Consider the following 15156-nt stretch of genomic DNA (forward strand, 5'->3'; position numbering starts at 1 on the left):
TTCCTACTGCCTTTATCATGGTGCTGACTAAAAGTATAGCTCTCAGCACCGACTGTGTTTCTTTTATATATTTCTTGGAACTACTATAGGAAAATATTGGAGCTCTTATTGCGTGTGAAGGAGACTTTAATCTAACAATAAGATTTCTGAAAGAGGGAGAAAAATCTTTTTGTTTTTCTTATGAATGCCATTCACTGTTATGTGCTTTCTGCATTGTGTAAGCAATTTTTAAGAGTATGAATGTGCATGCAAAATCTAGTATATGCATGAAGGGATTATTTCAAACACGAGGATGAAAGATTGCTGCTAATTAGGGTTGGAATGGATTGCAAAGTGTGGCATTTTAAAATCTTTTATGTATTGCTTATCAGTATTTTCCAGCTGGCTTTTTTGTTTGTCCTGCTGGAAACGTCACAAAGAAATTCACACTAACCTCGCAGCAGTGAGCACAGAACTGCCGTCTCATTCTCCTGAAAACTGTGGCAAGCTTGTTTTATCTCCCTGAAGACTGGTCATCTGTATTTAACTGGAAGCAGTAAATGCTTCTATGGAAAATGAGTTCAGTCTGCAGAGCGTTTATCTAGAAGCCGTCAGAATCATCATTATCTACAATATAAATACCTTTATGCATTCCATACTGAAGTCACGTTCAAAAAGTTTATTTTGTCCTCGTATTTTCTCATGGGACCTGAGGACATGGGACAACAGAGAGAAATCTTTCCTCCTTCTCTTACAGGAAAAGGATAAAATTCACAGCACGTAGAGAATAATTCTTAATGCTGTAAACCCTCCCAAATTCTAAAAACTGGTCTGGGGACTTCTTTCATTTAAAAGTTGCATCCAAACCCTTTTGGATGCATCTACCCAAATAAGATAAATCTATCCTCCATTCAGTGTTTTATGATTCCTTTCTGAATCACAGATATTTTTGGCCTCCATAATATCTTTTGGCAATGAATTCCGCAGTTTAAATACCCAGTCTCTGAAGAAGCATCTTTCCATTTGTTTTAAAGCTAATGCCTGACAACTTAATTCAAACAGTACTTCTGTTGTGGAAAAAAAGTGAAAGACCGTTCCCTACTCACCTTGGCACCACATACAAATACAAGGTCCTGTAAACTTCAATCACATTCCTACTCAGACTCCTCTTTTCCAAGCTGAACAGTCTGAATAGATTTGACTCTCTATACTTCTGTGGTACACTACAGCAATAGTGGAACTAGACTACCCACCCAGCTATATTTACATTGCTGGTTCTTCAACTACATATTCAGAATGCAAAGTGAGGAATTCAGAATTTCCAGAGGAACTAGAATATTGTTTTGAGGGTCTGTTTTGCCGGGACCTAAACATTTTTTTGAAACGTTCTTAGCCTGCAAGCCAGCTGTCCAGCTACATAGCCAGGCAACACAGTCGGAGTTTAAACTTAAACAGGATGTACCTGTAAGCAAAGTAGTGCGGTACAAAGATTTTTTTTTTAAGCCTCAATTCACAGAAGACTTTCCCTCAGTTTTAGTGGCTATTCAATGAAATGATTAAAAGCGCTCTTATGAATTAATATCTAGCAAAGACTCCGTGAACAGTCAGTAATATTCTGTAAGAGATTTTCTGGTGACTGTAGAACTTGGTCTTCCAAGCCCATCGTTTTTTAAACACACTTAGAAAGTACAATGAAAATAAAACCCCCAGACCACAACACAGAGCTTACATAAGACATGAAGAATATTTTCCACTGTTTTAAGTGTTAAAAGCATTAAACCCATAAATCACAAACGGTGCTTTGTTTCTCAGTATCAGGGTTTCTGTACAGAGGTTCCTGTTTCTATTCTCAGAAGCTGCCTTCTCTACACAGCTGGAAAATTCCCCCTAAAGTCAGAGAAAACAAGAAATGGAAAGAATCCAATCTCCATTTTGAATTTTAGAAGGACAAATGAGAGCCAAAAGCTACATAAGGAATCCTAGTTTCTAGGAGGAAAAGCCAGTATGAGAATATTAATTATTGTTGTAAAGTTATTTGTTAGGCACAAAGAATACGCTCAGTATTCTGTCAGGTTCTGTATTTAACCAGTGGCTGTTATATCCCAAGGATAAAAGACTGGCTGCAGAAATTAAGAGGGATTTGGTTTTAACCCCCCCCCCCCAAATTTTTTTTTTTTTTTTTTTACATTATTGTTGGTTGTAGTGCCATTACTTGAGAGCTTTAATTTTAAGAAAAACCACTAGTGCTCCACAAAAAGGAGAGAAACCTCATCACAGGGAGCAGAATAAAAAACCTCTTCCTTTCATTGTTTCCCTGATGAGCTTGATCAGACGCAAGGAATCAAATAATACAAAATGGGGAATGGGGAAAACAGGATAGCCTAACACCTCCATTCATCGAAGGCAGGCAAAGATGAATTCAGCTCAAAATATTTTTCCTGAGCTTAGTAATTAATAGCAGAAAAGATGGAGCTTTTCATCTCTTAGAGACCGTTAACAGCTAATCGGCTGCATAGTATTTTTCTAGTTTACGCATGACCAGTAACATGAAAATGTATCAGGTAACAAAGAAATACCTAAAAATTCAATGAATGATATCTTGGTCTCAAAGTCAATAGCAGAAACCACACTAGCTTCAGCAAGGCTTGACATTCCTAGGAACTAAACTGACAAGAACCAAAGTCAACACAACAAGCACTTCTGCTTCACAATGCATATGGCTGGCTGAACATTTATAAAACCTTCATTAATTTTTATCACAACTGAAAAGCTAAAAACCTGGAATTAATAATGCCTTTAATTAGTTCTTTTCACAAGTTTGATGGATCAAGACTCGGATATAATTAGTGTAAAGCTTTCATCTACCTCTATAGCATTAGCACTTTCTGGAATCTAAAGAAAGAAATTCACAACTGAATTATGCTCTGAATTAAGAGAGTTTTAGAGAGAGGTTCAAGTTGCACTCTAACAGTCCACTATTACCAGTGAAGTACCAAGTGGATAGGGACCCAAGGAAAAAAAAAAAAAAAATGTGTAGGCTTATTTGTCATTAGCATTTAACAAACAATTAAAGGAGAACCAGGCAGTTCTTTTCTAACCCATTTGCTATTATAAATAGAGGGGGAGAGCCTGGCTTATAGTTGTTCATACAAGACTTCCCAAGAAAACACTCGCTATTTGATATTGTAGCCATTCCTTGGCTCACATTCTCTAAAAACAGCAACCGCAGCCGGGCCCGGTGGAACGGCTGCCTGCCAAGCCCTGGGCAGTCAGCAGAACCTATTCCATGAGAATAGCCATTAAGCACCCAGCTCACCCAACACCTGGACTCAGGTTGTGAGCTTCTAAATAAAGGGTTACTTAGCTCCACCTGTACTTAAAAACAGATCTGCCGTTCCTATTGAACTCCGCTCTGATGACCAGACTGCCACTGATACTTTTTCACTCCTGCTTGGTTGTCTCCAAAATGGATGAAACTGCTTAAGCAGAGGAAGTGTTTGGAAGAAACTCGTTTCTTCTTTGGAAAGCCAGAAACTCTCTATGAACAGAGAGAACGGTGATTGAATTTGGATGGATGAAAGCAATTATTCATTTGGTTTATCTTAGCACTGCAAGCAATCACCACTATGCACATTATTTCCTCCTCTTCTTATTTTTATTTCCTGATCTAAAGTACAACCTAATTAGTTGGAAAAATCACCTTATCCCTAGACTCTGGCATTCCCTAAGATACAGCAAGTATCCTAGAGGCTTTGAGCTTGCCAGGTTGTTTGACGTTTGCTGCCCCTGCAAAAATAAAAAGAAAAAATAAAAAGTAAAAAAACTTCACCTTACAATTAGATATCCTTCTTTGATCCATTCTGGCTATCAAACCTATCATCATTAAGTGATAGGTCTCCATCTGTTTGAATAAATTCCCATTTGAGAAAAGTAGCAACTAAACCATCCGTTTTCCATTTAACTGAAAAGCAAAACATTTTCCCCCTTTTCTGCCTTTCTCTACTGTCTAAATTTGATTGTGTTTTTGTGTATCCAGTTTAGTAATACGGAAACTTTGGGGGAAAAAAGAGGAGTTTTGCTATAAGGCAGTCACCATAGCTAATTGCTTCCACCATAAATACCTAACATTTTGTTTTACAGTTCAAAAATGTTCATGACTTCATGAAATTAAAAAAAAAAAAATCTGAGTATATTATAACACCACTGAGATAATTTCTTTTGATGACATGAAATTATCTTTTGCAACAGCTCTTAGCTGCCTTTCAATCACATCTGCCTAATCAGAAAGCCATGACAATTTTCTTCTGAAGCTGAACAGGGTAACGCACAGTACACTTCCTCACCTTCCCTCTTTTATAAAAATACCCAAACTGTACCAACATATATGCAGTTACATCATTGTTTTGCTCAGCTGTGTTCCTTGGGAGACTGAAGCTTCTGGGTTGAGAGGGTAAACGCACAAAATCATCATCAGCCCTTTATCAGCTTTCAGCTCATCTTGCCTCCCCACCAACTTGCTAGCGTTACTGCCTGCCTCTCCTGGCTTTCCTGGCAGAATATTGTAATAGTGAAATCCTTCACTAAAAGCAGACGGAGGATTTCCTTCGGGTTTATTTTTGGCTGCTTTTAATTCCTAGAAAGTCTGCATGTAGATAATCTGATCAGTATTTCTCTTTAAAACGTGGGATATGTCTGGCTCGTGCCATTTATTTCCTGCTCATCTGCTTTGTCCAGGTAGTCAGCGAGCTCCCATTTTACAGGACGACCACAGCGACCTCCCAGTTCTTGCAGCAAGCTCTTCCAGAGGTGAAGCAGCAAATGGGAATGCTGTTATAAAATCTTCATAATTAAGCACATGAAAGACAAACATTTTATATGGCTTTTCCAAATTAATTTCTGTTTAGAAATCTGAGGTTTGAGAAGGAAACTTTGTGTTAAAAAACGGAGTGTTACAGCGCCTGGGAAGCCTTTAAAGTCCTACGTTATTCAATTTATTTTTTTCTTTTTAACCTAAGTCAGATCCACTCTCCAATAGCACATAAACTATTTACAGATAGCAACCTGATTACTGAAATGACATCAGGATATGGGTAAGATATTTGCAGATACATAATGTGATTTAACTTTCTTCTGTTAATATGCAGAAGAGTTCTCACCATCTTAAAGTTATTTTGTTGTGGAAATTAAAACTAACTATCATTTTGTCTGCATTGGAAACCGCTTTAGAGAAAGACCTGAATGATTTGCAGTTTGAAAACTTGAGTTTATTCCTAAGAAGCTCTTAAAAGAAACTATTTTGTCTTTAATTGTGAAAAATATTTATCTTTTGGAATGATTTCAGTCTCCAGCCCTGAAGAGCCCAGATCCAGCTGTTGAGCAAACCAGATTGAAAGATTCCTGCCTACAACAGGGGTCCAATAAACCTTCTAAACATCTGGTGAAGAAACCCAAAGGAATGTTAGGCCAAGCCAAGAGATGTCCTACTAGAGAACCAGTAAAACAGACAAATTAAATAAGTACTGGAGAAGCAAAAAGTTACAAGACAAGGCTTTCAAAGACGTCTTGCCACCAAGGGAAAGGAAAACATCCACCTAAATTTTAGTAAAAAGGACTATCAAGAACTGCTGTAAATGTACTGTTTTGGAAGAAAGCATCTCATTCATAAAGACGCTCTGGAAATCTTACATTCTCGGTTAAAATACAATTTTGTATATTTCAGTGTGCTAAAAGAAAGCTATTTCTGTAAGTGTGACAGAGCTGATTAATTTTTTTTTTCATTTTTTACATTATGAGAAATGGATAAAATCAAATTTGTGATTTCCATCAACTGTATGTATCAATGACTTCAGAACTCCAAAATTTTGACCCATCCCCCTTCCTCCTCCATGAGGACTGTTCCTTCCCTCCTCACCATATCTAAAAACACAGCCATGAACAGTACCTTTTGTATTTTACAGTATCAACTACAATACTGTAAACTGTTACTGAACTGCATAATATATTATTGATGTTAAATTTCATATTTAACATCGCAGAATTGTCACTTGTGTCTGAACAAAAAAATTGGCTCAGGGGCACAGCTTACTGTTCTAGAGTAAAATTGCACTAAAATCTGAAATGACAAAGGAATTGAGTAAGAACATGCCTTTCAAACAATGCTTTTTTGGACTCTCTGTATTAATATCTGCATATTAATGAATACCTTTACTGTACAGCATTATACCAGGTCTGTCTGATTTCATAAAACGGACAGAAAAACTTTTAAAACATCTTACCTCTTCTTTGGGAACTAGCGTGGAATCACTGAGTGTATCAATAGACTGAGAGCATCTTAGGGAGCATGTGCTGTTTTCCAGTTCTGCCCTCAGTATCACCAACTATTTCCAAATCAAAACACATAGAATGGCTCGTGATACTAAAAGAAACATTTAAATCCCTCTCAGTATTCTTCCTTATGTCAGAAAAGGAGTTACTTTGCAGCCACAGAGCGGAGAAACAAAAGAAAGACGAAAGCTGTCAAGAATGCTTTTTTCACAGTCTTAATGGAATTCTTGTTTTCCCTACTGTTTCTCTTCCGTAATAGATCACTGTGTCCTGTAATAGGTTGTATGGAGTTTTTTTAATTAGCATTTAATAATGATATGCAAGTAGCCAACCATATTTGGCAGGGAATATACAAGGAAATAACACAGTCCTTTCTGCAGTATATTTATAACCTAATAATGCTTGCAAATGCAAATACAAAACAAAAGACCAAAGTCACAGGTGGTCTTCATTATTCACATGTACCACTATTTTCATTTATCGTGTTTTTATTGTGAATAAAGTACAGAATAAATCTAGCTGGTATCTCAGTACTGCCTTGCCATCCAAGATACCTGATCTGGCCATGTTTCATAAATAGTGTTAGCCTAGCTTTCAGAATACGTCCTGATTCATCAGCAGCAACATGTCTCTAGTTTGAAGAGGGAAAAAAACTGAGGATATGCTTAATCAGTCACGTTTATTCTGACATCTGAAAATAATTATCAGATTGGAAAGGAAGGAGGACAAAATTTCTCACAGGAAAAACACTCTTGCAAGAAATTACAGCAAAGCACATGTTACAGCAATCTAAGAATAATGAATTTGAGACAATTTACAAAAATGTTTTGAGTTACAAATTGGGAAAATTAATTCCAGGAAGCACTTACTCAGAAATAGTGCTTACTTAAATTTCTCAGAATTTTCTTGAACTGAACCTCAGGTCAATACAGTTGTCTGTACCAGACCCATCGCTTTTAATGGACCATTTAATTTAAAAAACTCCTAATATTGGTCCAAAAACCAGAATTAGTTATTGCTAGCCTTCGGAAAAAAGACCGTTTTCTCCAAAGTCAAAAATGTAAGTGTCATGAAACAATATTTTAACTTTAGTACCTCCTGAATTTCAGGTTTTTAATCCTTCCATTTTGTGGAAATACTTCAAGGAACTGCTTCTGTGTTTACACTACTTATTCAAGCACCTTTGTGACTACCTTTCAAAGCAAGGCTCCATGGCAACATGAGATTAACACACAAAGAAAGTAAAACTTTTTCTGCAGACTAAACGAGCAGTCATTGTTCCTGTCGTTACGTAGTTGGTGACTATAGATTCTGCAAAAAAAAAAAAAAAAAACCTATCATCATATATTTACTTAGCAAATTATAAACTAACTACCAGTAGTTTGAGACAACAACTAAGCACCCAAGAGCGACAAACAGAAAGCATTTGTCCAAGAGAGAGCATTCTGTCATTTACTACTGTCATGTCACAATTTAGAGTGATCTTTAAAAATTTACATTTTCCAGTAACCTCTCCTGCTCAAGTTGCTACCAACACATTTTCTTCCATGGGAACCTCAGGCAACACACACACACACACAAAATACAGAATTGTAACAACACAAGGTACTTCAAAAGTTGGATAGTTCCGTGTGAAATAAGGTTGAGAGAACAGGGGGGAACTCAACACCATGCTAGTCAGTGAAGTAAGCCATTCATGGTGTATATAAAAATACCACATAGACGGATTACTGGACACGGGATGAAAACAGTATTTTAAAAAATTAAGTAGAGCTACTGAATCCAAACAGTTTGACACTATTATTTCCCTTCTTAATTTCTCAGAACTGATGGAACTGAAAGTCATTCAGATGATCAAGGAATCAATCCATCCAAATGACTTAATTACTGATTTTCATTCTTTTTAGATTCTGTAGAATCAAGCTACTTCTGATTAGCAAACATAAGCCTATTTGCAATATGTTTACTTTCCTTATTTACTATTTGCAGAGCTTTTCAAAAGCTTTTCAAGAGCCCACAGATCACTACTTTCAGTAAGATTAATATTAATCTACCAACACTTACATAAAAGAGTTCATGATACTGTTACGGTTAATATATACAGACATTTTATAGCACTTTGTCTCTCTGAGCATGACTTGATTGCTAAAACTTAGACATGACCACTCACAATAAGAGCTACTAGAGCTCAAAAAAACAAGACGTTTATACCTCCTTTTCTCCATCACAACATACTATGCAATTTACTGTATTTCATGGTGCCTCAGTAACCTCAGCTAAGGCCCTTCAATCTGAGTCTGAGTTTCATTATAAACTGTTCGGTTTTTAAACCGTGTCTTATAGTTCACCAATTTTTTTTTTTTTTTTTAAAGTCTGTGGAGTTCAAACATTGTTCACAAGCTTCAGAGAGACATCTTTTTCTTTCATATCGCCTCCATCTGCATAAAAGTTGTAATGCTTTTAATAGGATCCTTACACAACAGTAATTATAAGATAAGCAAAGCAAATTGACAAATACAAGCAGCCTTACAGATCAAGTTTCTCAAGACGTTTCTGATAGACTATAACCACAATTACGTATTTTTGAATTAAATGATCCTTATAAACAGTGTTATATGAATTTCTTAGTCTAGACTCCTATGTATAATTTGCTTCTTTACAATAAGTAGAACTGAAAATAACGAGCAGTAAAATCCATTTGTCAGAAGGCACAATTATATTTCCAAAAGTCATGCACATAAATCCACTAAAAATATATTTACAACATTTGTAAACTACCAATAAAAGGATGTCCGGGACACTTAGGCTCTCTGAATTCTATTTTAAATAAAAAATTTTAACCAAATTGTTAATACCTTTTACTATTTAAATGTTGTTCAAATCACTCGGAATCAAAATTACAGTGACTATTATTCCAGTACTGAATCCCATAACAAAATGCACCAGTCGCAGGTTAAATTGCTGAAAGCACTCTTAAAATAAATCACAGAGCTGCTATGAAATCTGACTAACCCAGCGGTCTCTGCTGTGATTGACTGTGTAAATAACCGATAGTCTCATTCATTCCAGCACTCACGCGTGACGTTAAAATGCCTTAGCAGACAAAAAAGTTCCGATGGTGTTAACTCTGAAAAAAATTGCTAGCTGTAAGCAATGATAAATTCTGGATTACTAATGTTATCAAAATTGTAATAACATTTTGAAATATGTTTATTTTTGTTATAAAGATCTAGATCCCATTTTTAAGAATTTCAAATTTCTGTCAATTTATTCTCTAAGCATTGGATTTAACACAATGAGCTATGCAGACTCCATGCATATCTAACAGTGCCCATATAGCTACAAAAAATCTAAATAACAATTGTGCTTTGCATAAGACATTTAAGAGAGAAGAAGTTATCTCTGCAAATGATTGGTGCAAAATTGGCGTTTATAACAGAGTGCCTTCTCTTTAAAATTAGAAATAGGCCTTTGAAAACTAGCGCTGAAATACTTGTCTGAAAATGAGGGAAGTTCATAAAAAATTGAACAGCATAAAAAATTTATACCATACTGAAGACAATACAAAAACTGTGTCATATAGTTTGTGTACATATAAGTTCTGCTCAAAAGAAAAAACACACACACACACACACACAAAAACCCAGTGTCAGCTCAGTCTGATCCTTTCCTAGAAGCCTTCCCTGACGTCTTTCAGCTTTCTAACAACCACACCGTATTTGTCTTCTCTTTCCATACAAAGAACAGATGAGTAACATCTCCCTCCTTACAAAACAGCCAGTAGAGCAAAGTCTGCACAGAAGTACCTATAACTCGCTGACAAGGATAAAACCAAAACGCAGTCATTAAAGAAAGGCACCAACCCAACAGATTCTCTCACCTGTTGCGTTGCCTTTAGCCTAGAAAAGTGAGTAGCTTCCACCAGGGCCTCGGCAGCCCTTTCAGCCCCTTGCTGAGGGGGCTCTCTGGGGAATCACCAGCAGAGCTGCAAGCACCTCTTCTGCTGTGACTTCTTGACTCGGGTCTTCCCGTCAAGCCTTTAAAATATTCACAGATTCAAATGATACAATCATCTCTTAATTAAGAAGTATTTTTAGAAAGAGTTTTACCTCTAACAGAACACGGAGGGAAACAAACAGAGGGACTAGGTAATTCAGTAACTTGTCCTCTGGGTGCTGAGAATACTGGCAAATTCCAACTGTTGACATTCTCACACTATCGTCAAGAAACACCAACGAAGCAGCCACCCAAGTTTAAATATTTCAGGCTGAAACATGTTTAAACACAAAAAGTCAACTTCCAAGATAAGAGGAGGGCAGATAAGAGACAAATGGTTTAACACCAGGGAACAAGTACTGTCTGCATTCAATATATTAGCAAAACCTTCAGGATTTCTGCTGTTGTGCTGTGTTAATATTAATAGATGGTTTATGAGATCATATACAATTACAGTGGGCAAAATAGATATCTATCTGATACAATTGTCACCAGAGGCCTAATTCCATAGATGACACATGACAGATGTATTATCTGCGCACTGAGTATTACCAAATTCAAGACTCTGCAAGGGCATATTATGGATAATAGACTACTGGGCTAAACTCACGTCTAATAACTGGAGGCATGCTTGGGCCTCTAGCTCACACTACGGTAGTTCACACTCCTACTGGAAACCTTTTTATCTGTCACTTCTCACTATTCAAGCAGTGGGCTTTTACTACCAAAGGCAGCCCCCATAGCTCAGCACTTGCCTCCGGGTAGTAACCAGCACGTTTGGCGCATGCACATCTTTGCACAGTGAACAGCACCCTGCTTGCTGCAATATCTGTTCCCACATTGCATTTAAGGAACACCTGCCTGCTGCTGCTTCTTTACTATTCTGTGTTGAGAATCACAGCTTTTCCCTGTATGCTGGGGGTCACTGTAAGGGAGCCAAGTAACAACACCTACAAAATTAGCTCGATGCATCCTATGGAGACTGTCAAATTTTGGAGAGTTTATTATAATAATCCATACCGATATATTGTGGTTTTTCCTATGTTAGGACATACAGACAACTTGCATCTTGCTACCACGTTGCATGGTATGTGGGGTAAATTACCTTTCTTTTTTCTTCCCACTTCATTTACTTTGAAATTGAATATCTAAACTCACAGAAAAGCATGACAAGTCACATATTTTTTGAACAAGACTCACAAGTTATCTTCAGAACATTTTGCCTGTAGTCATTTTAAAGATCAAATGGTTGGTTACTTCTTTGCAAAGAGTTAATTTAAGAAGGCTCCCAAAACTGTCAGCAGGTAAATGCTACACTGGGATTGTACAAAACTGCATGCCCTCTTGTTGCAAGTGTTCACATGGCTCTGAGTTACGTAAGTGTTGCTGCTCCATGGAGAAATCTGTGGTTCAGTTAAATATGGTTAAGAGATCACTTAAGGAATTTCAGAAAGCAAAGCTATAAACAAACAAATGTTTAAAAGGGGAAACCATCATCCAAGTCTAAACAAATTGCTCTTTCAGCAACAACAGCATCCTAGTATAACTGACCATAAACAACTACAATATCTTAACACTCTAAGAGGAAAATAGAATGATTGGTTGGACTGGATACATCTTTAGCTCGATCTCCAAAAGAAAAACGGCTTTATGCAGTCACATTTCTGCCCTCTTGGGACTTCTCATCAGGCACCCGCACAATAACTTTTGAGTCGTTTTCAACCAAACTTGAAGAGTGAGAAGACCTCGAAAACACCACTAGCTTGATGAAAACAGGCAGTGGGTAGAGGAGAAAAATGATTTAAGTTCTCACAATAAACAATAAGGCTCCAGCATACACTCATGCTTTATTAGATGCCAGAGAATCCACACCAAGGAACAGATGTTATTTATGCCTCACTCACAGAAAAAAGCATATCTGGAATTACACTATATTAGACATGCAAGGATCCAACTGAGAGATATACCCGTATGAAAGCAGATTTTACTATTTCTGCTGCTCAGGGAATTACTTGTTTTTAAATAACACAAGATGCTATCCATACTTAAGTAAAGCCTAGAGTTCCAGGCAATGATCAGTTACCTCGTTATTTTAACCGCCACACAGGCGGAGACCAAATCCAGTCTTTGCCCTAAGCTTGCAGTCTAAACAAACTGGAGTAAAATGATTGCAATAACCTTAAAAATGCTAAAGAACGCATATCAAAAATTTGAGGATATTAAACCAAACATTCGCAAATAAAAATCAACTGCAACAAATATGACATTTAAAATATTGACTAGTTTCTGAAGTTTTGGGGTAGGTCTAACATAGACTTAACATACAGTACTCAAAAACCACGTGCTTTTATAGAAAGAATCAAACGCACCTGCCCTAATAACAACCTGCAGAGTTAAACGACAGCGTTAACAAGAACTGGCTTCTCCCTGAGCAGAGCAGTAAAGCCATATAACACGGTCCCAAAACCGGTGCTCCCAGCCAGAACACGTGGCTTTGCCTAGTCTGCTCCACGGCACGACAAAAAGACTGCGAGGTGAGCCTAAGCCGTTTTCAGGAGGAGCACTAACACAGTGACTTATATCAAGCAGTCATAACTTTTTCAAGGACCCATTTCTACAGAAAAAAAGATGTTCAGTAGAATACGTTAATGGCGTCAGATTTCTGAGAAAACTCTCTTCCACCCAACAGCCTATTTAAGTATTTTTAAGCAGTGAGCGTACAGTGAGCATACCAAATGTTGATTACATGGAGGACCGGCATGGAAGCCTTAAAAAAAATTCCCAGGCTCTCAGTGTGTTTTCTCGGGGATGCTCACAAACCAAGGCTTAGTGTCATGTATGACAAGTACCATGCTACAATTTTATCCCAAGTCTCGTAAAAGTTTTGCTCATGCACTTAACATGATGAATTGATTAATTTAGGTCAAACCCCAAAAGATGGGGGAGGGCAGAAAGGGAGGATTTCCAGCTCTCATAGCTGCAGGAAACAAAAACTGGGAAGTATGTCTCAAAGACTCTGGAAACAGAAATCAAAAATTAAACGAAAATTAGAAAATCCCTCTTCCCTCAAGCCTCAAAATGTTTAAATATTCCAGGTCCACAATGTTGCTCAGACACTCACATCAACCACAGCAGGGTTGCAGCTACTAACGTAAGCTTTCCCTCAGTCTTTCTGCCAGTTATTTTTGAGCTAGACTGAACATATATAACCAGGAACTCCCCACTCACCATATCTCAACACCATTTTAACACTCAGGACAGCACGCGGAGTCTAGAAGAAGAAAATGTGCTCAAGTAGCAACACATTCTTTGAAGACACACAGAGAGCAGAGAAGAGGGGAAAATAGTTCACGAAGAGAAAGAACTGGGGAGGAAAAGCAAAGAAGGAAGGTGCTCAACATGAAAGCTTGGGAGAAAAGGCTACTGGCTAGGCAGCAGAGATTACAACGACCAACTAAAAATGGAGGCGAAACTGTTGTCATCATTTCGGAAGGGGTGAGAGAAAGGAGAAAATAACAAGGATTTGGATCCTGTACTGCGTTTCACTATTAGTAAACTTACAGCATACCCATAGAAAGTTAAGAAATTCTGTGCTCGTCTCAGATGCAGATAATAGCACTGTCCATGCAGTCTCAAGTAGATGTGGAATGGAAGCACTGAATTCCTTTACTAAAAAGAGGCGGAGGAAGCATCCACCAAAGCGCCACTGAAAAAGCAAACATTTTGACAGTGATGTCTCATGCCAACTTGATCAACACATACATGGTAATAGCTCTGTTATTCCTTCAGTGGCGTAAACCATGCCTCTTAGAAAATTACGTGGGCTTAGGTGCCGTCAGCAATTACTTAAACTGTTTTAATATGAAGAAATAGGTAAATTCTGCTGGAGTGCAGAGATGCTGAATGAATTTGGGCCTTCTTTCCGAGTAATAAACTTTGCTATCATCAACAAAAAACAGAAAATAATTTTCACCTTCCCTTCGCTATGTCAGCACACTCATGTCACTTCTGGATGAATGACTTTTCCAAGATTTAAGATTGATACGACCACAGAACTCTAATGTTGACATTCCTTATTATGAAAACAGCATCAGATATTTCTGTAATGCTTTGTTTCCATGAACACTTGTTCTAATTTCCCCTATAACCAAGGAATTAGATTTTTAGTTACTTTGCCCCTTGGATATAGAGCATTAATAACCAAAGCTGTGGTTACACAACATAAAGGTGACTCACCAACAGTGCTAGACTTTTCCTGGAGCATGCTGTGTGTCTACACAGATATGCGTGTACACACACACACGCGCATATGTTTGCATAAATATGTATATATATTATTTTTATACAAATAAAATCTTATTTCTCTAGAGAAGTGATTCTAATTTGATTTCTAGACAAGTATATTTTATGAAGTTTTATCTTTTCTGAAAAACCATACCACTTCGTAATTATTCTGGGGGAATCTATCCATCAGAGAACTATGAATCTTAGACAAGACAAACTAAGAAAAACATGAGAACAACAATACACGAGAAAAAATAATATAAGATACAGAGACAGAGGAGCACTATCTTACACAACCACCAAATCTGGAAGGGAAAAAAAAGGATATCATTCCCTCATCATGGAAAAAAAAGAGTTTAAGGAACTGAGGACTACAAAAAGAAATGTATCAGTTCTATTCCACTGCACTGTTTAAGCATCATGTTGTTCAACGGTAGAGAATCTGAAGCCATCTATTCCTTGAGACACAGAGCAGCTCCTTGGACAGCAAATACTGCTGAGGGAGCTGTATTCCCCCTCACACCACAGCCTGGAGTGAGAAGTCTGGAGGGTAGCAGTGAGGAGCCGGCAGCA

The 15156-nt window shown here is 37.4% G+C and overlaps 1 long non-coding RNA gene across 1 annotated transcript in view; it reads right to left on the reverse strand.

Annotated features, from left to right (window-relative positions):
- LOC104150471 (uncharacterized) overlaps positions 1–15156 on the reverse strand; it is an 86908-nt gene that overhangs the window by 8402 nt on the left and 63350 nt on the right. The window contains exons 13-17 of the long non-coding RNA XR_011137284.1: positions 10413–10570; positions 10184–10340; positions 7399–7614; positions 6255–6394; positions 434–688 (exon numbers count right to left, since the gene is read on the reverse strand). This is a non-coding gene — a long non-coding RNA (uncharacterized lncRNA). The remainder of the gene's footprint in view (positions 1–433; positions 689–6254; positions 6395–7398; positions 7615–10183; positions 10341–10412; positions 10571–15156) is intronic.

The sequence above is a fragment of the Struthio camelus genome, chromosome W (genome assembly GCF_040807025.1).
Source record: "Struthio camelus isolate bStrCam1 chromosome W, bStrCam1.hap1, whole genome shotgun sequence".
NCBI lineage: Eukaryota > Metazoa > Chordata > Aves > Struthioniformes > Struthionidae > Struthio > Struthio camelus.